Source organism: Myxine glutinosa, chromosome 3 (assembly GCF_964187855.1).
Source record: "Myxine glutinosa chromosome 3, kmMyxGlut1.1, whole genome shotgun sequence".
NCBI classification, from domain to species: domain Eukaryota; kingdom Metazoa; phylum Chordata; class Myxini; order Myxiniformes; family Myxinidae; genus Myxine; species Myxine glutinosa.
The window spans coordinates 147,000,819-147,025,594 of NC_136263.1; the positions used below are offsets into that span (position 1 = coordinate 147,000,819).

The 24,776-nt window shown below is 41.5% G+C and overlaps 14 non-coding genes across 14 annotated transcripts; all 14 read left to right on the top strand.

Annotated features, from left to right (window-relative positions):
* The first annotated feature begins 1,171 nt into the window (after nt 1-1,171).
* On the top strand, nt 1,172-1,253 carry TRNAS-GCU (transfer RNA serine (anticodon GCU)). Its single transcript has one exon. It is a non-coding gene; the product is annotated as a tRNA-Ser (tRNA).
* Nucleotides 1,254-2,821: 1,568 nt separating this feature from the next.
* TRNAS-GCU (transfer RNA serine (anticodon GCU)) lies at nt 2,822-2,903 on the top strand. Its single transcript has one exon. It is a non-coding gene; the product is annotated as a tRNA-Ser (tRNA).
* A 739-nt stretch (nt 2,904-3,642) lies between these two features.
* On the top strand, nt 3,643-3,724 carry TRNAS-GCU (transfer RNA serine (anticodon GCU)). The gene has a single exon. It is a non-coding gene; the product is annotated as a tRNA-Ser (tRNA).
* Nucleotides 3,725-4,465: 741 nt separating this feature from the next.
* TRNAS-GCU (transfer RNA serine (anticodon GCU)) lies at nt 4,466-4,547 on the top strand. Its single transcript has one exon. It is a non-coding gene; the product is annotated as a tRNA-Ser (tRNA).
* A 737-nt stretch (nt 4,548-5,284) lies between these two features.
* TRNAY-GUA (transfer RNA tyrosine (anticodon GUA)) lies at nt 5,285-5,366 on the top strand. Its single transcript has one exon. It is a non-coding gene; the product is annotated as a tRNA-Tyr (tRNA).
* Nucleotides 5,367-6,114: 748 nt separating this feature from the next.
* Nucleotides 6,115-6,196, top strand: TRNAS-GCU (transfer RNA serine (anticodon GCU)). The gene has a single exon. It is a non-coding gene; the product is annotated as a tRNA-Ser (tRNA).
* Nucleotides 6,197-6,936: 740 nt separating this feature from the next.
* Nucleotides 6,937-7,018, top strand: TRNAS-GCU (transfer RNA serine (anticodon GCU)). Its single transcript has one exon. It is a non-coding gene; the product is annotated as a tRNA-Ser (tRNA).
* An 8,691-nt stretch (nt 7,019-15,709) lies between these two features.
* TRNAS-GCU (transfer RNA serine (anticodon GCU)) lies at nt 15,710-15,791 on the top strand. Its single transcript has one exon. It is a non-coding gene; the product is annotated as a tRNA-Ser (tRNA).
* A 738-nt stretch (nt 15,792-16,529) lies between these two features.
* On the top strand, nt 16,530-16,611 carry TRNAS-GCU (transfer RNA serine (anticodon GCU)). Its single transcript has one exon. It is a non-coding gene; the product is annotated as a tRNA-Ser (tRNA).
* Nucleotides 16,612-17,348: 737 nt separating this feature from the next.
* TRNAS-GCU (transfer RNA serine (anticodon GCU)) lies at nt 17,349-17,430 on the top strand. The gene has a single exon. It is a non-coding gene; the product is annotated as a tRNA-Tyr (tRNA).
* A 3,246-nt stretch (nt 17,431-20,676) lies between these two features.
* Nucleotides 20,677-20,759, top strand: TRNAS-GCU (transfer RNA serine (anticodon GCU)). Its single transcript has one exon. It is a non-coding gene; the product is annotated as a tRNA-Ser (tRNA).
* Nucleotides 20,760-21,498: 739 nt separating this feature from the next.
* Nucleotides 21,499-21,580, top strand: TRNAS-GCU (transfer RNA serine (anticodon GCU)). Its single transcript has one exon. It is a non-coding gene; the product is annotated as a tRNA-Ser (tRNA).
* Nucleotides 21,581-22,321: 741 nt separating this feature from the next.
* On the top strand, nt 22,322-22,403 carry TRNAS-GCU (transfer RNA serine (anticodon GCU)). Its single transcript has one exon. It is a non-coding gene; the product is annotated as a tRNA-Ser (tRNA).
* Nucleotides 22,404-24,005: 1,602 nt separating this feature from the next.
* On the top strand, nt 24,006-24,087 carry TRNAS-GCU (transfer RNA serine (anticodon GCU)). The gene has a single exon. It is a non-coding gene; the product is annotated as a tRNA-Ser (tRNA).
* The last annotated feature ends 689 nt before the right edge of the window (nt 24,088-24,776 follow it).

Sequence of the window (24,776 nt, forward strand, 5' to 3'; positions counted from 1 at the left end):
CGGCCACAGCAGCAACAACACTCAACAGCCGCTTGGGGCCTGGACGGCCTGTTGTAGTCCTGGCAAAGCACGCGACGTCCACAGCAGCAGCAGCAGCGGCGGCCACAGCAGCAACAACACTCAACAGCCGCTTGGGGCCTGGACGGCGGTTTTGAGCAGGGCCGCGAAGGAACGGCGGCTGCTAAACGCGCCGATCGTGCTGCAGGACCCCTTGGACCGGCCTCCCCCCCCCTCCATGCCATCCACCTCCGCCATTCCTATCATCATTCCCCGTGTGAGTCGTCTTCGTTTGTTCTCTCCTGGGTATTAATTAAGTCTGTTCAGATAAGCTAGTGATTTTCACTGTGTCTCTAAAATCTTCTGTATATTATTTTCTTATCTTTCCTTCTCCTTGGTTATTTTGAGCCTGTACATAGTAAATAAATTATAGTAGTATTTTCAACCTTTTTTTCGTCTTCTTCTTCTTCTTCACATCCGTGTCGCTTTTGTCTTTTCCATATTGAATATCTGTGGCGCGATCCGGCCAACGTTCGGGGATCGGGTTAATCGGGGTAACTGTTAGGCCAAGGTGCCATCCGCTCGGCAAACCAACATCCTTAACCGCGGGCCGTAACAATATTGCATCAAGAAAAGTGAAATGAAAATGCAGCATAACAAATCAGCTTCTTTTCAAACACAGCATGGGAAATGGCCGCCATTAACGGGAGACATACAAATTCACAGACAAACATCGCGGATGTATGTCATGTAGCAATTCACAGACAGACATCGCTGATGCATGTAATATAGCGTATCGGAGTATCGAGGATGCCAATCACATGAAAATACATTAGAACCCTGTCTTTCCTTTCAAAATTTCTCCACCACATTCTCCAACCTTTCATCCAAACTCTCCACTCTTTCATCAATATTTCACTTCCCAACTTTCGAACTTTAACTTTTGCCCTTATCCTTCTCATCACTTCCTTTTGTCAACTTCTTCATAAAAATTGATCTCTCTTCTCTCATTTTAGGTCATTGAAAATGTGGATTTTCTTTCTCTTGATTATTTGTGAGTGATTTCTGTGCGATGTTGCAATCAATTTTGCAATGTTCATTGAACTTTGAAAAGAACTTCCTTGTATGTGATGACAGTTTGGTCTGGAATGGAAAATAACCGGAGAAAATATAAGACAAGGTGTCTGAGTGGTGAAGGCGATGGGCTGCTAATCCATTGTGCTCTGCATGTGTGGGTTTGAATCCCACCTTCGTCGGTAATTTAATTAAATTTATTAAATGGTGTGGAGACCCGTTTTCTCTTGAAATCAGCTTGATTTCAAAAAAATTGGACGTTAACATGTGATTTGTCTGAAAAGAGGGCAATAATTCGCTATTTTAAATGGTGTTCCACCATGCAGATATGTATGAAATCTGCTTTAATCCAGATGTTCATGTTGATCTGGAGATTACGAGAAGGGACAATAAAATAACTGAATATATTGCATCAATAAAATTGAAACGAAAATGCAACATAACAAATCAGCATCTTGTCAAACACAGCATGGGAAATGGCCGCCATTAACGGGAGACGTACAAATTCACAGACAGACATCGCGGATGCATGTAATATAGCATATCGGAGTATCGAGGATGATAATCACATGAAAATACATTGGAACCCAGTCTTTCCCACAACAATATCTTCACCACATTCTCCAACCTTTCATCCAAACTCTCCACTCTTTCATCAATATTTCACTTCCCAACTTCCGAACTTTAACTTTTGCCCTTATCCTCCTCATCACTTCCTTTGGTCAAACTTCTTCATAAAAATTGATCTCTCTTCTCTTATTTTCGCCCATTGAAAGTGTCGATTTTCTTTGTCTTGATTATTTGTGAGTGATTTCTGTGCGATGTTGAATTCAATTTTGCATTGCTCATTGAACTTTCAAAATAACTTCCTTGTATGTGATGACAGTTTGGTCTGGAATGAAAAGTAGCTAGCAAATGTAAGATGAGGTGGCTGAGTCGTTCAGGTGATGGATTGCTAATCCAATGTGCTCTGCACGTGTGGGTTCGAATCTCACATTTGTTGGTAATTTTATTAAATTTATTAATTGGTGTGTAGACCCGTTTTCTCTTGAAATCAGCTTGATTTCAAAAAATTTGGACCTTCATATGTGATTTGTCTGAAAAGAGGGCAATAATTAGCTATTTTAAATGGTGTTCCACCATGCAGATATGTATGAAATCTGCTTTAATCCAGATGTTCATGTTGATCTGGAGATTACGAGAAGGGACAATAAAGTAACTGAATATATTGCATCAAGAAAAGTGAAATGAAAATACAACATAACAAATCAGCATATTTTCAAACACAGCATGTGAAATGGCCGCCATTAACGGAAGACATACAAATTCACAGACAGACATCGCGGATACATGTAATATCGCGTATCGGAGTATCAAGGATGCTAATCACATGAAAATACATTGGAACCCCGTCTCTCCCACCACAATATATTCACCACATTCTCCAACCATTCAACCAAACTCTCCACTCCTTCGTCAATATTTCACTTCCCAACTTCCAAACTTTAACTTTTGCCCTATCGTCCTCATCACTTCCTTTTGTGAAACTTCTTCATAAAAATTGATCTCTCTTCTCTTATTTTATCTCATTGAAAATGTCGATTTTCTTTCTCTTGATTATTTGTGAGTGATTTCTGTGCGATGTTGCAATCAATTTTGCATTTTTCATTGAACTTTGAAAATAACTTCATTGTATGTGATGACTGATGACAGTTTGGTCGGGAATGAAAAATAACCAGAGAAAATATAAGACGAGGTGGCCGAGTGGTCAAGGCGGTGGACGGCTGATCCATTGTGCTCTGCATGCGTGGGTTTGGATCCCACCTTCGTCGGTAATTTTATTGAATTTATTAATTGATGTGGAGACCAATTTTCCTTTGAAATCAGATTGCCTTCAAAAAATTTGGATGTTGGCACGTGATTTGTCTGAAAAGAGGGCAAAGTATAGCTATTTTAAATTGTGTTCCACCATGCAGATATGTATTAAATCCACTTAATTCCAGATATTCATGTTGATTTGGAGATTATGACAAGGGACAAGAAAGTAACTGAATATATTGCATCAAGAAAAGTGAAATGAAAATGCAACATCACAAATCAGCATATTTTCAAACGCAGCGTGGGAAATGGCCGCCATTAACAGGAGACATACAAATTCACAGACAGACATCGCAGATGTATGTAATAGGCGTATCGGAGTATCGAGGATGCTAAGCACATGAAAATACATGAGAACCCCGTCTTTCCGACCACAATGTCTTCACCACATTCTCCAACCTTGCATCCAAACTCTCCACTCTTTCATCAATATTTCACTTCCCAACTTCCAAACTTTAACTTTTGCCCTTTTCCTCATCATCACTTTCTTTGTCAAAGTTCTTCAAAAAAATTGATCTCTCTTCTCTTATTTTATCTCATTGAAAATGTATATTTTCTTTATCTTGATTATTTATGAGTGATTTCTGTGCAATGTTGCAATCAAGGTTGCATTGTTCATTGAACTTTGAAAAGCCATTCCTGGTATGTGATGACAGTTTTATCTGGAATGAAAAATAATTTAGGGAAGCACATGACGAGGTGGCCGAGTGGTTAAGGCGATGGACTGCTAATCCATTGTGCTCTGCACGCGTGGGTTCGAATCCCACCTTCGTCGGTAATTTTATTGAATTTATTAATTGATGGGAGACCCATTTTCCTTTGAAATCAGATTGATTTCAAAAAATTTGGACGTTGACATGTAATTTCTCTGAAAAGAGGGCAAAATATAGCTATTTTAAATTGTGTTCCACCATGCAGATATGTATTAAATCCACTTAATTCCAGATATTCATGTTGATTTGGAGATTATGAGAAGGGAAAAGAAAGTAACTGAATATATTGCATCAAGAAAAGTGAAATGAAAATGCAACATAACAAATCAGTATCTTTTCAAACGCAGCATGGGATGTGGCCGCCATTAATGGGAGACATACAAATTCACAGAGAGACATTGCGGATGCATGTAAAATAGCGTTTCGGAGTATAGAGGATGCTAATCACATGAAAATGCATTAAAACCCCGTCTTTCCCACCACAATATCTTCACCACATTCTCCAACCTTTAATCCAAACTCTCCACCCTTTCATCAATATTTCACTTCCCAACTTCCGGACTTTAACTTTTGCCCTTATCCTCCTCAGCACTTCCTTTTGTCAAACTTCTTCAAAAAAATGGATCACTCTTCTCTCATTCTAGCTCATTTGAAAATGTATATTTTCTTTATCTTGATTATTTATGAGTGATTTCTGTGCGATGTTGCAATCAAGGTTGCATTGTTCATTGAACTTTGAAAAGCCATTCCTGGTATGTGTTGACAGTTTTATCTGGAATGTAAAATAATTTAGAGAAGCACATGACGAGGTGGCCGAGTGGTTAAGGCGATGGACTGCTAATCCATTGTGCTCTGCACGCGTGGGTTCGAATCCCACCTTCGTCGGTAATTTTATTGAATTTATTAATTGATGGGAGACCCATTTTCCTTTGAAATCAGATTGATTTCAAAAAATTTGGACTTTGACATGTAATTTGTCTGAAAAGAGGGCAAAATATAGCTATTTTAAATTGTGTTCGACCATGCAGATATGTATTAAATCCACTTAATTCCAGATATTCATGTTGATTTGGAGATTATGAGAAGTGACAAGAAAGTAACTCAATATACTGCATCAAGAAAAGTGAAAAGTAAATGCTACATAACAAATCAGCATCTTTTCAAACGCAGCGTGGGAAATGGCCGCCATTAACGGGAGACATACAAATTCACAGACAGATCGCCGGTGTATGTAAAATCGCGTTTCGGATTATAGAGGATGCTAAACACATGAAAATACATTAGAGCCCCGTCTCTCCCACCACAATGTCTTCACCACATTCTCCATCCTTTCAACCAAACTCTCCCCCCTTTCATCAATATTTCACTTCCCAACTTTCGAACTTTAACTTTTGCCCTTGTCCTCCTCATCACTTCCTTTTGTGAAACTTCTTCATAAAAATTGATCTCTCTTCTCTCATTTTAGTTCAGAGAAAATGTAGATTTTTTTCTCTGTATTATTTGTGAGAGATTACTGTGCGATGTTGCAATCAATTTTGCAGTGTTCATTGAACTTTGAAAATAACTTCCTTGTATGTGATGACAGTTTGGTCGGGAATGAAAAATAACTTGAGAAAATATTAGACGAGGTGGCTGAGTGGTTCAGATGATGGACTGTAAATCCATTGTGCTCTGCACGCGTGGGTTTGAATCCCACATTTGTCGGTAATTTTATTAAATTTATTAATTGGTGTGAAGACCCATTTTCTCTTGAAATCAGGTTGATTTCAAAAAATTTAGCCGTTGGCATGTGATTTGTCTGAAAAGAGGGCAAAATATAGCTATTTTAAATTGTGTTCCACCATGCAGATATGTATTAAATCTACTTTAATCCAGTTCTTCATGTTGATTGGGAGATTACGAGAAGGGACAATAAAGTAACTGAATATATTGAATCAAGAAAAGTGAAATGAAAATGCAACATAACAAATCAGTATCTTTTCAAACGCAGCGTGGGAAATGGCCGCCATTAACGGGAAACATCCAAATTCACAGACAGACATCGCGGATGTACGTAAAATAGCGTTTCGGAGTATAGAGGACGCTAATCACATGAAAATGCATTAGAACCCCGTCTTTCCCACCACAATATCTTCACCACATTCTCCAACCTTTAATCCAAACTCTCCACTCTTTCATCAATATTTCACCTCCCAACTTCCAAACTTTAACTTTTGCCCTTATCTTCCTCATCACTTCCTTTTGACAAACTTCTTCAAAAAAATTGATCTCTCTTCTCTTATTTTATCTCATTGAAAATGTCGATTTTCTTTCTCTTGATTATTTGTGAGTGATTTCTATGCGATGTTGCAATCAATTTTGCATTTTTCATTGAACTTTGAAAATAACTTCATTGTATGTGATGACTGATGACAGTTTGGTCGGAAATGAAAAATAACCAGAGAAAATGTAAGACGAGGTGGCCGAGTGGTCAAGGCGGTGGACGGCTGATCCATTGTGCTCTGCATGCGTGGGTTTGGATCCCACCTTCGTCAGTAATTTTATTGAATTTATTAATTGATGTGGAGACCAATTTTCCTTTGAAATCAGATTGCCTTCAAAAAATTTGGATGTTGGCACGTGATTTGTCTGAAAAGAGGGCAAAGTATAGCTATTTTAAATTGTGTTCCTCCATGCAGATATGTATTAAATCCACTTAATTCCAGATATTCATGTTGATTTGGAGATTATGACAAGGGACAAGAAAGTAACTGAATATATTGCATCAAGAAAAGTGAAATGAAAATGCAACATCACAAATCAGCATCTTTTCAAACGCAGCGTGGGAAATGGCCGCCATTAACGGGAGACATACAAATTCACAGACAGACATCGCAGATGTATGTAATATAGCGTATCGGAGTATCGAGGATGCTAAGCACATGAAAATACATGAGAACCCCGTCTTTCCGACCACAATGTCTTCACCACATTCTCCAAGCTTGCATCCAAACTCTCCACTCTTTCATCAATATTTCACTTCCCAACTTCCAAACTTTAACTTTTGCCCTTTTCCTCATCATCACTTTCTTTGTCAAAGTTCTTCAAAAAAATTGATCTCTCTTCTCTTATTTTATCTCATTGAAAATGTATATTTTCTTTATCTTGATTATTTATGAGTGATTTCTGTGCAATGTTGCAATCAAGGTTGCATTGTTCATTGAACTTTGAAAAGCCATTCCTGGTATGTGATGACAGTTTTATCTGGAATGAAAAATAATTTAGGGAAGCACATGACGAGGTGGCCGAGTGGTTAAGGCGATGGACTGCTAATCCATTGTGCTCTGCACGCGTGGGTTCGAATCCCACCTTCGTCGGTAATTTTATTGAATTTATTAATTGATGGGAGACCCATTTTCCTTTGAAATCAGATTGATTTCAAAAAATTTGGACGTTGACATGTAATTTCTCTGAAAAGAGGGCAAAATATAGCTATTTTAAATTGTGTTCCACCATGCAGATATGTATTAAATCCACTTAATTCCAGATATTCATGTTGATTTGGAGATTATGAGAAGGGAAAAGAAAGTAACTGAATATATTGCATCAAGAAAAGTGAAATGAAAATGCAACATAACAAATCAGTATCTTTTCAAACGCAGCATGGGATGTGGCCGCCATTAATGGGAGACATACAAATTCACAGAGAGACATTGCGGATGCATGTAAACTAGCGTTTCGGAGTATAGAGGATGCTAATCACATGAAAATGCATTAAAACCCCGTCTTTCCCACCACAATATTGTAACGATTTTGAGAAGTGTGTAACGAATTTGAGAAGTGTAACGGTTTTTGAGAAGTGTAACAATTTTGGAGGAAGTGTAACGAATGTGGAAACGTTACAATGTGAACGTTACAAAAGTATGGTAACATCCTCGTAATGTAAATAATGGTCGCAGCCGTCCTCCTAGTTAATTCCATGAAACTTACACGCAGGTCACGATATATCTTTTAAATAGTGTATTTCCTTATTCCATGTAGGCTAAATATGTGTTTCCCACTAGATTGACTTTGCATTGTATCAAACAAAATAAGCGTAGGCCCTTCCAATTTCCCCAAACATCCCCGCTCTCCAAAGTTCCTTTCAAAAGGGGAGTTGTTTTCAATCCCGCAGGCCGCCATTGCCCATGTGCTTTGAGTCGGAGAAGAAAGGCGTGTCTCCACCTCGTCATAAGAGGGAAGCCCTAACAGCCAATCAGCACCGCGGTGAGCGACCCGGTAGGCGTGCCCTCGGAGCCGGCGGCTTGATTTCGCCCGAGGTGATAAAAGCGACTGTAAGGGACTGCTTTAGGAGATGACCTGGGAGGAGCAAAGAGGCTGCACCAAGAGGAGCGGTGAGATGCGAAATGCTCCAAGCCAAAGAGGAGAGGTACTCGGCAAGGAAACCAGCTTTGGAGAGACGCGCTGAAAGGAGGGAGACGGCTCCACCACAAGAAGAGGAGCAGGTGTGCCGAACCAGCGCATGACGTCTACCGCAGCGGATACGCGACGGAGGGTTTTCCCGCCAAAACCGCGAGGAATTGCGAGCTGCTGCCTTCCGACTTTGCCTCCCTCTCAAGCAATCCACCTCAAGCCCTACCTGCCTGCAATATCCCCTGTGTAAGTGTGAACGTCCTGTCCTGCTCGTTGTCTTGGGGTTAAGTAAAAATGAATAGTGTAAGTTAACGATTCGCTGTGTTACTGCTTCTTCCATCCATTGCTTGTGTGTGTATAATAAATCTGTTCTTCCTCCGTATTCTTCTTCTTCTTCTTTTTCATTCTCTTTCGGTCGCTTTAGAGGTTTCCCGATTGAATATCTGTGGGGCGATCTGGTCAACGTCGGGTGGAATCGGGTTCTAATCGGGGAGTAACTGTTCGGACGCGGTTAAATACACCACCGCTCGGTCAATAAAACATCTAAAGCCGCATCTGTAACAATTGGTTGTCAGGAGTTGGATTCGGACCTGGGACTAAATTTGTTAGGCCCAAATTTTGGAACACCAATTGTGTTATAGCAGTAACAATTGGTGTCAGGGAGTGATATTCGAGGCCCGAATCAAATTTTTAAAACGTGTAGAAAAAATTTTTGGTCAAAATTACGAGCTGACGAAATTTGTTTTGTTTTAAAGCAAAACCCGAATTTTGAGATCGCGCCATGGACAATCAAGGCGATCGGATGTCGGTGGGAGAGATAGACAGGGTGGAATCGACCCAGGACCTCGGGGAAATGTATGTGGAGGAAAGGGAGGAGGAGAAAAATAGCAATGTGGTTGCGGAGGTTTCAGACGCACAAAATGGCGCTCTTGCGCACGAGGTTGGGGCAGCTGCGGCCGCACCCTTGGTACTACCAACGGTGGCCCAAATGCAAGCCTTCATGGCCCAATTCATGGTGGAAATGCAGAAAGAAAACGACATTATGGAACGAATGGAAAGCAGAATGATGGGGGCCATTATGGGGCAAATGGGGGTAATGGGGAACCGGATGGATGCTCAGGGTGAGCGATTGGAGGGCCAAATGGGGGTAATGGGGAACCGGATGGATGCTCAGGGTGAGCGATTGGAGGGCCAAATGGGGGTAATGGGAAACCAAATGGGGGTAATGAGGGACGAAGCGAGGGGTACCGGTGAGAAGTTAGACAATAATTTTGAGGGGTTAGACACGGGATAAAAGAGGTAAAGAATGGGTTAACGGGGGTGGAAAACAGAATGGCTGCCCAGGAGAATCAGTTAGAGGGGGTGAAAAATGGGTTAATGGGGTTAGAGAATAGGATGGAGGACAAATTGCGGGAAATAGGGGAACAATCTGCCAGGGAAATCAAACAAATGGGAGAGCAGATAGAGGAGGTGAAAATCGGGGTAGAAACCAAACTGGATGCTCAGAGGGATGAATTGGGACAGATGAGGGTGGCATCTACAAAAGAGATGGAGGAAATACGACGAGGGGTAAGTGAGGAGGTTTCGGGGCTACGCGAGGAGGTAAAGCGAGGTGAGAAGCGTATGGAGAAAGAGGTGAGAAATAATACGGCTAAGTTACAAGGGGGAATAGAAGATCTGACGGAGGAGGTGGAACAGCTGACAGAGGGACAAACGAAGTTAGTGGAGCAGGTTCAAAGGAACACTGCAGTACTCGGAGGGTAAAAGGCGACACAAAAAGAAATAAAAAATGACTTGATAGCGACACAGAGGCAATGTCAGATGGTACGCGAGGAACTGACAATGAGGGTGGACGAGGTGACAGAGATAATGGAGACAAAGGACCGGCAGGTGAGGATGCACATAGAGACGGTCACGGTAGCCCTAGAGGACGAACTTGAGGAGACGCACCGAGAAATAAAAGAGGTTAAACAAAAACTAGAGGAAGTGGAAGAAGAGGTGAGTGAAATTAAGAAGGGACGGACAGAAACTAAGAGAGAAATCCAGGAGGAGGTAATGGAATATGTACAAGGTCTGTGTTCAAATCATGATGAGGTGCTCACTAACCAAATAAAAAGTTTGCAGGTGGCAGAGGAGGTGCGACGACGAAGTACGGAGGTGAGTGGCAATGTATATGATGTGAGGAAAGCTTCAGTCGGCTTGGGGGTTGCTTTGGATCCGGGTGTTCGTGAAAGGCCGTTGGTGAAGTGTGCGACAGGTCTGGTGTGCGAAAAAAGAGGTGTGCGAGAATGTCCGACCATGGGGTGTGTGAGGAAAAAGTGCACGCCGAGGAGTGAGTGTGCCGTCAAGAGTGAGTTGGTCGAAGCGCGTGTGCGAGGGGGTACATGGAAGCGCGGTGTGGTAAGTGTTACGGAGGAAGTAACGAAAGAGTGTGCGCAAAAGGATGCGCGAGAAAGGTGTGTAACGGACGGGTGCATTGGGAAAGAGTGCGCTGTCAAGAGTGAAGGAGAATGCACGCCTGTGGTGAGAGTTACAGAGGGTGTAACGGGAGAGTGTGCGCGAGAAAGGTGTGTAACGGACAGGTGCATGAGGAAAGAGTGCGCTGTCGAGAGTAAGGGTGAGTGCGCTGTCAAGAGTAGTGGTGAGAGTAGTGAGAGTGACAAGGAGCGTGAGTTGGTTGTGACAGGTGAGCGAGGATCTACACCTGGAATGGAAGGATGCACACCTGGAATGGTAGAGCGTGAGTGGGAATGCACGCTGGAATTGGTCGTGAGGCACGTGGTGGGGTGTGCGAGTGAAAGCACACCTGTGATGGTCACAGAGGAGGTGACCGAGGAAGGGGCGCGAGGAGGTGTGTTGGTGAGGTGTGCGAGCGACGAATGTGTGCCAAGGTGTTCGGTGGTCAGGTGTGTGACCAAGGCTGTGAGCGGAATGAGTGTACCGAGGTGTGTAAGGAAAGGTACGAGGAGAATGGGAACAGCAGCATGTATGAGCAAGAAAGGGGTAGCGTATGCATGTAAGCGTCCAGGTGAAGCGTCGACGGTAACCAGTTTAGCGGTTAGGGCGGCTTATAGCCGAATCGGGCCCTCGGTGCGCGTCGGGCAGCTTCGCGTGCCGCGAGGACCAGCGGGGATCCGAACCACGGCGGTTTCGAAAGAACCGCCGTACGCGATCCACGCTGTGCCTCGCTTGGAACGGCCGCGTCCGGGCTCCACTAGGCGGAGCGGGCAGCTGGATAGGAAGGGTCGTCATGGCGACCACGTTTTGTTGAGACGTGCCGGCAGGTCGAGATCGGGACATTGGATGGCTCCACGCCGAGGTGGTGCATGGGATCTCGGCCCGGGTAAGCCCCCGCCCCTGCCCCGAATGCGGGACGCATCCAGCGGCCGGCACAAAAGAATCCGCGTTCATTGCTCGGCTGTACGAAGCCGGGCTGTAGACGTGAATTGGCGCACCGAGAGGATGTAATAAGTAGACGGGTGATGGTGATAGTGATAGTGAATTGATACGAAATTTCGAAAGGTGGGTAGAATTGGCAGTAAATGGAAAATTTTTGAATTGGTTGGAATCTGGACGAACAAAATTGATAGTGAGAGACCCCCGATGTGGAGGGATGGCAAATCCACCATCCCTCACAGGTGGGGCAAAGGAGCTATAGTTTATGGGGTGTATGGCAGTGAAAACTAGCCCGGGTGGGTTAGGTTATATTGTGTGTAGGGCCCTAGAAGATGACATTAGGTAACGTTAAGTTTAGTTAGTGACTGATACCTGTAGTGGGGACGCAGGTAGTTTAGTGTGGATTATAATGACGTGGGAGCGCAATAGTTTAAAGGGACGACTGGGAAGCGCAAGTTTCAGAGGAGAGTAGTTAGCTGAGATGATGCCATGTGTGTGAGGATTGAACAGGTGAGAATGGAACAGGTGTGATTGCACAGGTGTGCAACTGAACAGGTGTGTGGAGCAGTGTATGAGGGAGTAGTGGTGATTGCGTGTTGTGTTGACCAAATGGTCCAGGAAGAAAGGAGGGTGCAGGTGGCACCAGGTGTGAGGGCACCGGTGTGCAACAACAGGTGTATGTGGCTGTGTGGAATAAATGGTAGTGTGGAATATCTGGAGTATTGGAATGGATGGTCGTGGAGTGAGAATGGTGGAAATTGTGGAGTGGAGTGGATGGTGCGAAGGTGTGAATGGGGGAAGAGTGGACCCCCATCACGGATACCCGGGGCGGGTAGTGTAAGTGTTAGGTAGAGGGTACAGGTAAATTGTGGTTGGATATTGGCATCTGTGGTGCGGGTGGCAGAATGGTATGTGAATGGGTGCATTAGTGTTGTGGAAATAGCTGGGCGTGTAGCCTGTTAGTGTGTGTAGTTGGTTTGGGCACTCCACCACTGTGAGGATGTCGGCCAGGTGAGGCCGCAGGTGGGCTCTGGGAGCCGGTAGTAGTTGTTGTGGATGGGGCCCGAGGATCCGGAGGACGGACCCGGGTAGCCCAGTGCCAGAGGGCACCATGGGGTGACAGAGCCAGGAGAGGGGCTGTCCCCAGTTAGTTAGGTTAGGGTGAGGAGCTAGGTAAGCTCGGGTGGCAACTACAGTGGTGGAGGTGTGCAGGTGGGTAGACCTGTTGGGAGAGCTAGACGTCGCAGCCCAGAAATTGTGCGAGAGCACCGGGAGATGAATCGGGGGAGTGAGACCCCAAATTGAGAGGCACCACAGTTTGGTCAATGGGAATTGGTTTTTAGAACCCATAGTGTAAGTTGGCCAATGGATTGGCAGGGAGAGACCCCGGGTAGTGTAAAGTGTGTTAAAGTCATTTAGAGGATAGTTAGGATGAAGGATCTCCTCGCACCATCTGCATCCACTCACCTGAGGTGACAGGTACTCCACACCATGCCATGTTTTGATTATTTTTTATGATGCAAATGTTTGGATTGTGAGACACATCATGACGTGGGTGTGACATTGTGCGTAATTCCATCTCTCCCTCCTTATGAGGATTGATGATGAATTGGTGATGGCAAATTTTGAAGTAGAGGGATTGTGGAGACGAATTTGGTATAGGGGAAATATGGGGAAGACGTGACAGTAGTGACGAATTTGTAAATGTGTAGATTTTTGTACATATGGGGTAAGAGCAAGGGTAGGGTAGGTGACAGGGGGGTGACGTACGGTAGGGACGAGCTTTCTCACTTCGCCCTCCGTACGCATTTCGCCTTGCATTGCCTTATTGACGTGTACCCTTGTGACCTTACCCCTCGCTCAATTGTCTTTCTCTTGTCTCCCACATGACCTGTGCGCCATTGGGTGCCGAGGGGAGCATGCGTGAGGTGGCCATTGTGCGCCCGAGATTCCCAGAACCAGCATGCATTGCGTTGATGTACCACTTTATGGACCGCTGTTCTGCGGCCAAGTACCACTTGATGGACCCCAGGTTCTGGGGCAGGGCACCTCTGTTGGAGACCGGCCATAGTGGCCAGGGAATCTTGCTTGCGGACCTCGGTAAGGTGGCACCTATGCCAAACAGGTGGACCACCCTTAGTTGGCCCCTGAGGCCCTAAATAAAAATGGACACAAGTTGTGCTTTTTATTATTTCCAACTAGGCCGCATGAAGCCAGAAGACGTCGGGAAGAACATCGGCCCAGCAGAGAAAGAGAAGACCACCACCAGTTGTTTTGTTGTGTTTATTATGAACCATGGTGACTGCGCACCGAGTGGTGCTTTTGGTGCTTTGTGGTGCTTTTGGTGCTTTGTGGTGCTTTTGGTGCTTTTGGGTGCTTTGGTGGTATTGGTACTGGTGCATCGATGCAATGCGTGCTGTCTCCTCCCTCCCAACAGGAATTTCTTTTTCTTGTTCCCTAAAAAGAAAAAAAAAAAAAAAACACAGGTCCTGGGTTGCGTTGTAAATAAGAAATCACGTCATTGTAAATAATGCTCCCCACCGTAAATGTATAGTTTGAGAATAATTCCGTAATTCGGTTAGCTGTGGGCTTGAGTCTGTTAGACAGGGTGCAATGCAATAGGGGGACATACTTATTTGTGTTTTTAAATTGTCACACTCAGGGTCAGGTTAATTGTAGAGGGAATTACACCTACGTGTCACACTAAGTTAAAGTTTAGTAGGCCTGAGCACGGGCCTGAAGAAAGGAGGGTGCAGTGTAACGATTTTGAGAAGTGTGTAACGAATTTGAGAAGTGTAACGGTTTTTGAGAAGTGTAACAATTTTGGAGGAAGTGTAACGAATGTGGAAACGTTACAATGTGAACGTTACAAAAGTATGGTAACATCCTCGTAATGTAAATAATGGTCGCAGCCGTCCTCCTAGTTAATTCCATGAAACTTACACGCAGGTCACGATATATCTTTTAAATAGTGTATTTCCTTATTCCATGTAGGCTAAATATGTGTTTCCCACTAGATTGACTTTGCATTGTATCAAACAAAATAAGCGTAGGCCCTTCCAATTTCCCCAAACATCCCCGCTCTCCAAAGTTCCTTTCAAAAGGGGAGTTGTTTTCAATCCTGCAGGCCGCCATTGCCCATGTGCTTTGAGTCGGAGAAGAAAGGCGTGTCTCCACCTCGTCATAAGAGGGAAGGAGTGAACCAGCCCTAACAGCCAATCAGCACCGCGGTGAGCGACCCGGTAGGCGTGCCCTCGGAGCCGGCGGCTTGATTTCGCCCGAGGTGATAAAAGCGACTGTAAGGGACTGCTTTAGGAGATGACCTGGGAGGAGCAAAGAGGCTGCACCAAGAGGAGCGGTGAGATGCGAAACGCTCCAAGCCAAAGAGGAGAGGTACTCGGCAAGGAAACCAGCTTTGGAGAGACGCGCTGAAAGGAGGGAGACGGCTCCACCACAAGAAGAGGAGCAGGTGTGCCGAACCAGCACGTGACGTCTACCGCAGCGGATACGCGACGGAGGGTTTTCCCGCCAAAACCGCGAGGAATTGCGAGCTGCTGCCTTCCGACTTTGCCTCCCTCTCAAGCAATCCACCTCAAGCCCTACCTGCCTGCAATATCCCCTGTGTAAGTGTGAACGTCCTGTCCTGCTCGTTGTCTTGGGGTTAAGTAAAAATGAATAGTGTAAGTTAACGATTCGCTGTGTTACTGCTTCTTCCATCCATTGCTTGTGTGTGTATAATAAATCTGTTCTTCCTCCGTATTCTTCTTCTTCTTCTTTTTCATTCTCTTTCGGTCGCTTTAGAGGTTTCCCGATTGAATATCTGTGGGGCGATCTGGTCAACGTCGGGTGGAATCGGGTTCTAATCGGGGAGTAACTGTTCGGACGCGGTTAAATACACCACCGCTCGGTCAATATAACATCTAAAGCCGCGTCTGTAACAATATCTTCACCACATTCTCCAACCTTTAATCCAAACTCTCCACTCTTTCATCAATATTTCACTTCCCAACTTCCTGACTTTAACTTTTGCCCTTATCCTCCTCATCACTTCCTTTTGTCAAACTTCTTCAAAAAAATGGATCACTCTTCTCTCATTCTAGCTCATTTGAAAATGTATATTTTCTTTATCTTGATTATTTATGAGTGATTTCTGTGCGATGTTGCAATCAAGGTTGCATTGTTCATTGAACTTTGAAAAGCCATTCCTGGTATGTGTTGACAGTTTTATCTGGAATGTATAATAATTTAGAGAAGCACATGATGAGGTGGCCGAGTGGTTAAGGCGATGGACTGCTAATCCATTGTGCTCTGCACGCGTGGGTTCGAATCCCACCTTCGTCGGTAATTTTATTGAATTTATTAATTGATGGGAGACCCATTTTCCTTTGAAATCAGATTGATTTCAAAAAATTTGGACTTTGACATATAATTTGTCTGAAAAGAGGGCAAAATATAGCTATTTTAAATTGTGTTCGACCATGCAGATATGTATTAAATCCACTTAATTCCAGATATTCATGTTGATTTGGAGATTATGAGAAGTGACAAGAAAGTAACTCAATATACTGCATCAAGAAAAGTGAAAAGTAAATGCTACATAACAAATCAGCATCTTTTCAAACGCAGCGTGGGAAATGGCCGCCATTAACGGGAGACATACAAATTCACAGACAGACCGCCGGTGTATGTAAAATCGCATTTCGGATTATAGAGGATGCTAATGAACTGAAAATACATTAGAGCTCCGTCTCTCCCACCACAATGTCTTCACCACATGCTCCATCCTTTCAACCAAACTCTCCCCCCTTTCATCAATATTTCACTTCCCAACTTCCGAACTTTAACTTTTGCCCTTATCCTCCTCAGCACTTCCTTTTGTCAAACTTCTTCAAAAAAATGGATCACTCTTCTCTAATTCTCGCTCATTGAAAATGTATATTTTCTTTAGCTTGATTATTTATGAGTGATTTCTGTGCAATGTTGCAATCAAGGTTGCATTGTTCATTGAACTTTGAAAAGCCATTCCTGGTATGTGATGACAGTTTTATCTGGAATGAAAAATAATGTAGGGAAGCACATGGCGAGGTGGCCAAGTGGTTAAGGCGATGGACTGCTAGTCCATTGTTCTCTGCCCGTGTGGGTTTGAATCCCACCTTCGTCGGTAATTTTATTGAATTTATTAATTGATGGGAGACCCATTTTCCTTTGAAATCAGATTGATTTCAAAAAATTTGGACGTTGACATGTAATTTGTCTGAAAAGAGGGCAAAATATAGCTATTTTAAATTGTGTTCCACCATGCAGATATGTATTAAATCCACTTAATTCCAGATATTCATGTTGATTTGGAGATTATGAGAAGGGACAAGAAAGTAACTGAATATATTGCATCAAGAAAAGTGAAATGAAAATGCAACATAACAAATCAGCATCTTTTCAAACGCAGCGTGGGAAATGGCCGCCATTAACGGGAGACATACAAATTCACAGACAGATCGCCGGTGTATGTAAAATCGCGTTTCGGATTATAGAGGATGCTAAACACATGAAAATACATTAGAGCCCCGTCTCTCCCACCACAATGTCTTCACCACATTCTCCATCCTTTCAACCAAACTCTCCCCCCTTTCATCAATATTTCACTTCCCAACTTTCGAACTTTAACTTTTGCCCTTGTCCTCCTCATCACTTCCTTTTGTGAAACTTCTTCATAAAAATTGATCTCTCTTCTCTCATTTTAGTTCAGAGAAAATGTAGATTTTTTTCTCTGTATTATTTGTGAGAGATTACTGTGCGATGTTGCAATCAATTTTGCAGTGTTCATTGAACTTTGAAAATAACTTCCTTGTATGTGATGACAGTTTGGTCAGGAATGAAAAATAACTTGAGAAAATATTAGACGAGGTGGCTGAGTGGTTCAGATGATGGACTGTAAATCCATTGTGCTCTGCACGCGTGGGTTTGAATCCCACATTTGTCGGTAATTTTATTAAATTTATTAATTGGTGTGAAGACCCATTTTCTCTTGAAATCAGGTTGATTTCAAAAAATTTAGCCGTTGGCATGTGATTTGTCTGAAAAGAGGGCAAAATATAGCTATTTTAAATTGTGTTCCACCATGCACATATGTATTAAATCTACTTTAATCCAGTTCTTCATGTTGATTGGGAGATTACGAGAAGGGACAATAAAGTAACTGAATATATTGAATCAAGAAAAGTGAAATGAAAATGCAACATAACAAATCAGTATCTTTTCAAACGCAGCGTGGGAAATGGCCGCCATTAACGGGAAACATCCAAATTCACAGACAGACATCGCGGATGTACGTAAAATAGCGTTTCGGAGTATAGAGGACGCTAATCACATGAAAATGCATTAGAACCCCGTCTTTCCCACCACAATATCTTCACCACATTCTCCAACCTTTAATCCAAACTCTCCACTCTTTCATCAATATTTCACCTCCCAATTTCCTGACTTTAACTTTTGCCCTTATCCTCCTCATCACTTCCTTTTGACAAACTTCTTCAAAAAAATTGATCTCTCTCCTCTAATTCTAGCTCATTGAAAATGTATATTTTCTTTCTCTTGATTATTTATGAGTGATTTCTGTGCGATGTTGCAATCAAGGTTGCATTGTTCATTGAACTTTGAAAAGCCATTCCTGGTTTGTGATGACAGTTTTATCTGGAATGAAAAATCATTTGGGGAAGTACAAGACAATGTGGCCGAGTGGTTAAGGTGATGGGTTGCTAATCCATTGTGCTCAGCATTCGTTCGTTCGAAACCCACCTTCGTCGGTAATTTTATTAAATTTATTGATTGGTGTGGAGACCCGTTTTCTCTTGAAATCAGCTTGATTTCAAAAAATTTGGACTTTAATATGTGATTTGTCTGAAACGAGGGCAAAATATAATTATTTTAAATTGTGTTCCGCCATGCAGATATGTATTAAATCTACTTTAATCCAGATGTTCATGTTGATTTTGAGATTATGAGAAGGGACAATAAAGTCACTGAATATATTGCATCAAGAAAAGTGAAATGAAAATGCAGCATAACAAATTAGCATATTTTCAAACACAGCATGGGAAATGGCCGCCATTAACGGGAGACATTCCAATTCACAGACAGACATCGCGGATGTCTGTCATATCGCAATTCACAGACAGACATCGCGGATGCATGTAATATAGCGTATTGGAGTATCGAGGATGCTAATCACATAAAAAATACATTAGAACTCCGTCTTTCCCACCACAATATCTTCACCACATTCTCCAACCTTTCATCTAAACTCTCGACTCTTTCATCAATATTTCACTTCCCAACTTCCTAACTTTAACTTTTGCCCTTATCCTTCTCATCACCTCCTTTTGTCAAACTTCTTCATAAAAATTGAACTCTCTTCTCTTATTTTAGCTCATTGAAAATGTCGATTTTCTTTCTCTTGATTATTTGTGAGTGATTTCTGTGCGATGTTGCAATGAAGTTTGCATTGTTTGTTGAACTTTGAAAATAACTTCCTTCTATGTGATTACAGTATGGTCTGGAATGAAAAATAACCAAAGAAAATATAAGACCAGATGGCCGAGTGGTTAAGGTGATGGATTGCCAATCCTTTGTGCTCTTCCCTCATGGGTTTGAATCTCACCTTTGTTGGTGATTTTATTGAATTTAGTAATTGGTGTGGAGACCCGTTTTCTCTTGAAATCAGCTACATAAAATAAAATTGGACCTCATCCGTGATTTGTCTGAAAAGAGGGCAACATTTAGCTATTTTCAATTGTGTTATGCCATGCAGATATGTATTTAATCTACTTTAATCCAGCTGTTCATATTGATTTGGAGATTACGAGAAGGGACAATAAAGTAACTGAATATATTCCATCAAGAAAAGTGAAATGAAAATGCAACATAACAAATCAGCATCTTTTCAAACTCAGCATGGGAAATGGCCGCCATTAACGGGAAACATACAAATTCACAGACAGACATCGCGGATGTATGTAAAATAGCCTTTCGGGGTTTAGAGGATGCCAATCACATGAAAATACATTAGATCCCCGTCTCTCCCACCACAATATATTCACCACATTCTCCAACCATTCAACCAAACTCTCCACTCCTTCGTCAATATTTCACTTCCCAACTTTCAAACTTTAACTTTTGCCCTATCGTCCTCATCACTTCCTTTTGTGAAACTTCTTCATAAAAATTGATCTCTCTTCTCTTATTTTATCTCATTGAAAATGTCGATTTTCTTTCTCTTGATTATTTGTGAGTGATTTCTGTGCGATGTTGCAATCAATTTTGCATTTTTCATTGAACTTTGAAAATAACTTCCTTGTATGTGATGACAGTTTGGTCTGGAATGAAAAATAAACTGAGAAAACATATGATGAGGTGGCCTAGTGGTGAAGGTGATGGACTGCTAATCCACAGTGCTCTGGACATGTGGGTTCGAATTCCTCTGACGTCGCTAATTTTATTGAATTTATTAATTGATGTGGAGACCCATTTTCTCTTGAAATCAGGTTGATTTCAAAAAATTTGGCCGTTGGCATGTGATTTGTCTGAAAAGAGGGCAAAATATAGCTATTTTAAATTGTGTTCCACCACGCAGATATGTATTAAATCTACTTTAATCCAGTTGTTCATGTTGATTTGGAGATTAAGAGAAGGGACAATAAAGTAACTGAATATATTGCATAAAGGAATGTGTAATAATAATGCAACATAACAAATCAACATCTTTTCAAACGCAGCAAGTGAAATGGCCGCCATTAACGGGAGACATACAAATTCACAGACAGACATCGCAGATGCATGTGATATCGTGTGTCGGGGTATCGAGGATGCTAATCACATGAAAATACATGAGAGCCCCATCTTTCCCACCACAATATCTTCACCACATTCCCCAACCCTTCATCCAAACTCTCCACTCTTTCATCAATATTTCACTTCCAAACATCCTGACTTTAACTTTTGCCCTTATCCTCCTCATCACTTCCTTTTGTCAAACTTCTTCAAAAAAATGGATCACTCTTCTCTAATTCTAGCTCATTGAAAATGTATATTTTCTTTATCTTGATTATTTATGAGTGATTTCTGTGCGATGTTGCAATCAAGGTTGCATTGTTCATTGAACTTTGAAAAGCCAATCCTGGTATGTGATGACAGTTTTATCTGGAATGAAAAATAACTTAGGAAAGCACAAGACGAGGTGGCAGAGTGGTTAAGGTAATGGACTGCTAATCCATTGTGCTCTGCGCGCGTGGAGTTTGAATCCCACCTTCGTCGGTAATTTATTGAATTTATTAATTGATGTGGAGACCAATTTTCCTTTGAAACCAGATTGACTTCAAAAAATTTGGATGTTGGCACGTGATTTGTCTGAAAAGAGGGCAAAATATAGCTATTTTAAATTGTGTTCCTCCATGCAGATATGTATTAAATCCACTTAAATCCAGATATTCATGTTGATTTGGAGATTATGACAAGGGACAAGAAAGTAACTGAATATATTGCATCAAGGAAAGTGAAATGAAAATGCAACATCACAAATCAGCATCTTTTCAAACGCAGCGTGGGAAATGGCCACCATTAACGGGAGACATACAAATTCACAGACAGACATCGCAGATGTATGTAATATAGCGTATCGGAGTATCGAGGATGCTAATCACATGAAAATACATGAGAACCCCGTCTTTCCGACCACAATGTCTTCACCACATTCTCCAACCTTGCATCCAAACTCTCCACTCTTTCATCAATATTTCACTTCCCAACTTCCAAACTTTAACTTTTGCCCTTTTCCTCATCATCACTTTCTTTGTCAAAGTTCTTCAAAAAAATTGAACTCTCTTCTCTTATTTTATCTCATTGAAAATGTATATTTTCTTTATCTTGATTATTTATGAGTGATTTCTGTGCAATGTTGCAATCAAGGTTGCATTGTTCATTGAACTTTGAAAAGCCATTCCTGGTATGTGATGACAGTTTTATCTGGAATGAAAAATAATTTAGGGAAGTACATGACGAGGTGGCCGAGTGGTTAAGGTGATGGACTGCTAATCCATTGTGCTCTGCACGCGTGGGTTCGAATGCCACCTTCGTCGGTAATTTTATTGAATTTACTAATTGGTGTGAAGACCCATTTTCTCTTGAAATCAGGTTGATTTCAAAAAATTTGGCCGTTGGCATGTGATTTGTCTGAAAAGAGGGCAAAATATAGCTATTTTAAATTGTGTTCCACCATGCAGATATGTATTAAATCTACTTTAATCCAGTTCTTCATGTTGATTGGGAGATTACGAGAAGGGACAATAAAGTAACTGAATATATTGCATCAAGAAAAGTGAAATGAAAATGCAACATAACAAATCAGCATCTTTTCAAACGCAGCGTGGGAAATGGCCGCCATTAACGGGAAACATACAAATTCACAGACAGACATCGCGGATGTATGTAAAATAGCGTTTCGGAGTATAGAGGACGCTAATCACATGAAAATGCATTATAACCCCGTCTTTCCCACCACAATATCTTCACCACATTCTCCAACCTTTAATCCAAACTCTCCACTCTTTCATCAATATTTCACCTCCCAACTTCCTGACTTTAACTTTTGCCCTTATCCTCCTCATCACTTCCTTTTGACAAACTTCTTCAAAAAAATTGATCTCTCTCCTCTAATTCTAGCTCATTGAAAATGTATATTTTCTTTCTCTTGATTATTTATGAGTGATTTCTGTGCAATGTTGCAATCAAGGTTGCATTGTTCATTGAACTTTGAAAAGCCATTCCTGGTATGTGATGACAGTTTTATCTGGAATGTAAAATAATTTAGAGAAGCACAAGACGAGGTGGCCGAGTGGTTAAGGCGATGGACTGCTAATCCATTGTGCTCTGCACGCGTGGGTTCGAATCCCACCTTCGTCGGTAATTTTATTGAATTTATTAATTGATGGGAGACCCATTTTCCTTTGAAATCAGATTGATTTCAAAAAATTTGGAGTTTCACATGTAATTTGTCTGAAAAGAGGGCAAAATATAGCTCTTTTAAATTGTGTTCCACCATGCAGATATGTATTAAATCTACTTTAATCCAGATGTTCATGTTGATTTGGAGATTATGAGAAGGGACAAGAAAGTAACTCAATATATTGCATCAAGAAAAGTGAAAAGTAAATGCTACATAACAAATCAGCATCTTTTCAAACGCAGCGTGGGAAATGGCCGCCATTAACGGGAGACATTCCAATTCACAGACAGACATCGCGGATGTCTGTCATATCGCAATTCACAGACAGACATCACGGATGCATGTAATATAGCGTATCGGAGTATCGAGGATGCTAATCACATAAAAAATACATTAGAACTCCGTCTTTCCCACCACAATATCTTCACCACATTCTCCAACCTTTCATCTAAACTCTCCACTCTTTCATCAATATTTCACTTCCCAACTTCCTAACTTTAACTTTTGCCCTTATCCTTCTCATCACCTCCTTTTGTCAAACTTCTTCATAAAAATTGAACTCTCTTCTCTTATTTTAGCTCATTGAAAATGTCGATTTTCTTTCTCTTGATTATTTGTGAGTGATTTCTGTGCGATGTTGCAATGAAGTTTGCATTGTTTGTTGAACTTTGAAAATAACTTCCTTCTATGTGATTACAGTATGGTCTGGAATGAAAAATAACCAAAGAAAATATAAGACAAGTTGGCCGAGTGGTTAAGGTGATGGATTGCCAATCTTTTGTGCTCTTCCCTCATGGGTTTGAATCTCACCTTTGTTGGTGATTTTATTGAATTTAGTAATTGGTGTGGAGACCCGTTTTCTCTTGAAATCAGCTACATAAAATAAAATAAAATTGGACCTCATCCGTGATTTGTCTGAAAAGAGGGCAACATTTCGCTATTTTCAATTGTGTTACGCCATGCAGATATGTATTTAATCTACTTTAATCCAGATGTTCATATTGATTTGGAGATTACGAGAAGGGACAATAAAGTAACTGAATATATTCCATCAAGAAAAGTGAAATGAAAATGCAACATAACAAATTAGCATCTTTTCAAACTCAGCATGGGAAATGGCCGCCATTAACGGGAAACATACAAATTCACAGACAGACATCGCGGATGTATGTAAAATAGCCTTTCGGGGTTTAGAGGATGCCAATCACATGAAAATACATTAGATCCCCGTCTCTCCCACCACAATATCTTCACTACATTCTCCAACCTTTCAACCAAACTCCACTCTTTCATCAATATTTCACTTCCCAACTTCCTAACTTTATGTTTTGCCCTCGTCCTCCTCATCACTTCCTTTTGTCAAACTTCTTCATAAAAATTGATCTCTCTTTTCTTCTTTTAGTTAATAGAAAATGTCGATTTTTTTCTCTTGATTATTTGTGAGTGATTTATGTGCGAAGTTGCAATCAAGGTTGCATTGTTCATTGAACTTTGAAAATAACTTCCTTGTATGTGATGACAGTTTGGTCTGGAATGAAAAATGACCTGAGCAAACATAAGACGAGGTGGCCGAGTGGTTAAGGCGATGGACTGCTAATCCATTGTGCTCTGCACGTGTGGGTTCGAATCCCACCTTCGTCGGTAATTTTATTAAATTGATTAATTGGCCAGGAGACCCATTTTCTCTTGAAATCAGCTTCATATAAAAATTTTTGGACCTTATCATGTGATTTGTCTGAAGTGTTGAGCAGCGCTTGTCTCGAAAATCTTCTGCTAAAGTGAGTCTGTCAGTCTGTCTGTCTGTCCGTCCAAGGGTGTGGCCTCCCCTGTTGAGGGAATGTGTCCACCCATTCTGGGAGGGGCTTTAAAAACACATTTCCCCCATTTTGTTTTCCTCGCATATATCTGAGGCTCCATCAGCCTCTGATGTCCATTTTAAAGCTGAATCAATACGTCTTCTATCATAAGTTACTTTTTGAAGATACAAAGTTACATTTTGATTTCAACTCATGCAAAGGAAACCAGGTAATGCCTGTTTCGTTTGGAGCGATTATAAATCGCTTCAAGAAGATGCGTTTTCATAATACGAGTATATCGGAAATATAATCGTGAAGTCTTTGATTTAAAAAACCTTTTTGCTTTTCACACGAGTTTTCAAGGCTGAATCGTGTTCAAGTTCAGGATTAATAAATAAAAAAACTCTATTTCACGTGTGCATCAACATGTAATTCACAAATGTGAAAAAAAAAAAAAATTTACACGGAGGGTAAATTGCCGAGAGATATAATTTTCGTTCCTATTTTAGAAGTGATGTGCACTTACACTTTAAA